Source organism: Echinops telfairi, unplaced genomic scaffold, assembly GCF_000313985.2.
Source record: "Echinops telfairi isolate 266 unplaced genomic scaffold, ASM31398v2 ScPeMD7_7422;HRSCAF=8460, whole genome shotgun sequence".
NCBI classification, from domain to species: Eukaryota; Metazoa; Chordata; class Mammalia; order Afrosoricida; family Tenrecidae; genus Echinops; species Echinops telfairi.
The window spans coordinates 3,803,923-3,805,428 of record NW_022111322.1 but is presented as its reverse complement, the minus strand read 5'-3'; the positions used below and the strand labels follow the sequence as shown (position 1 = coordinate 3,805,428).

Genomic DNA, 1,506 nt, shown 5'->3' with positions numbered 1-1,506 from the left:
GCTGCATCAGGGTAGGTCCATGTGGCTTCTCCTCGGGGATGTCTTGCAGGAAGTGAGCCTTGCCAGCAGGGAACTAGCTAAGGCAGCTGCACCCTGGTCCAACCATCAGAAAGCAAGAGACCCGAGAACTAGAAAGGCAAGGCTCACTGATCCATTTATCTCTCTACCCTTCAATTACTCGCACATGTGTTTATTGGCCAGGTTGTCACAATAAATCTTAACTAGCTCACTAATGAAGTCATGGATTTTCATTGGTTTATCACTTTCATATCATTGCCTTATCATATTTATACCCAGGTTTTAGGATTACCTTCACCCCTGGCTATCTGCTTCTGTACAGACAGACAGATTTGGACACCCTACACAGGTTCTATGAATAGGAATGACTCAATGGCAATGGGTTGGTAAGTGAACTCCCTTAAAGATTTATAGTTTAGAAACCTTATTTAGGGTTGCTGAGTTGAAATCTACAGGATGAAAGATGATGAATCTACGAAAGGGACAAAAGGAGCAAGAATGCAGTGAGACGATTTATTTCAACTGGGAAGCTGATTTTAGCTGATTTTAATGAACTTAGAGGATTTGGGGACTATATGAATCATGTGAAATGTGATTAATTCATTTGTTTATTACAACCAGCTCTCAATAATGGCTTCAAACCTGTGTTTGTCCTATTACCAAAGATAGACGCTTTCCATTACAATCACATTTCATTTTAATGTAAGAGTATGCTGGAAATGAATTGAACGTTAGATTCAATAATAGGGTAAACAAATAAACACATTATTCTTTCTCTCGTAACCATTTTCAAACTATTCTTTTTATTTATTTATTTTTGCTAGTGGAATGCAGAAGTAAACAAATTATTTATTTTGTTTTCCCTATATTCAATTTATCAAACATTTGAGGAATGGCTATTTTTCTGAATTTTTCCAATTTACAAAAAAAGATTGAAAATATAATTGTAGTATTTTTAAATTTATTCAATGAATTTGAGTGTATTTATTTTAGATTTATGCATGTGCTATTCATAAATTTTATAAATTTACATTTCTTATATCCATCAAGTACATGATCTTAGTGAAGGGTAGTAGTAAGGGTCAAATGTCTTGACATAGATTACCTAGTTTTAAATTTCTACAGCCCCATATGCTTCTTGTATGACTCAGAGTAAATTGTTCTCTGAACTTTAATTTCTTCATCTACACAATAAAAATAATACAAGCCTCAGTGGGTTATAATAATAGGGTTTTGATGATTTAGGATTGTTGATACAAGGAGCAGAGTGGCTCCTCAGAATAATTTATTTCAAAGGACGGCATTGAATCTGCAGCTCCGGGAAAGGGACATATCTGATCAGAGCACACGGGAGCAGATGAAGGGGGAGGAGGAGAGAGTGGAGCACATCCTGGCCCACCAGGCCTTGAGGACGATGATCCCAATTAGAGCAGCCAGTCCACAGAGAGGAGAACATGGACGGTCCCACTATGAGACATGACGCCCCTC

At 37.3% G+C, this 1,506-nt stretch overlaps 1 protein-coding gene and 1 long non-coding RNA gene across 2 annotated transcripts in view; one reads left to right on the top strand and one right to left on the bottom strand.

Annotated features, from left to right (window-relative positions):
• The window catches only part of LOC101639705 (arylacetamide deacetylase-like 2), a 46,074-nt gene that overhangs the window by 40,756 nt on the left and 3,812 nt on the right, over nucleotides 1–1,506 (bottom strand). The window lies entirely within an intron of this gene.
• Nucleotides 1–1,506, top strand: part of LOC123522549 — a 5,277-nt gene that overhangs the window by 1,512 nt on the left and 2,259 nt on the right. The window contains exon 2 of the long non-coding RNA XR_006680802.1: nucleotides 298–404. This is a non-coding gene — a long non-coding RNA (uncharacterized LOC123522549). The remainder of the gene's footprint in view (nucleotides 1–297; nucleotides 405–1,506) is intronic.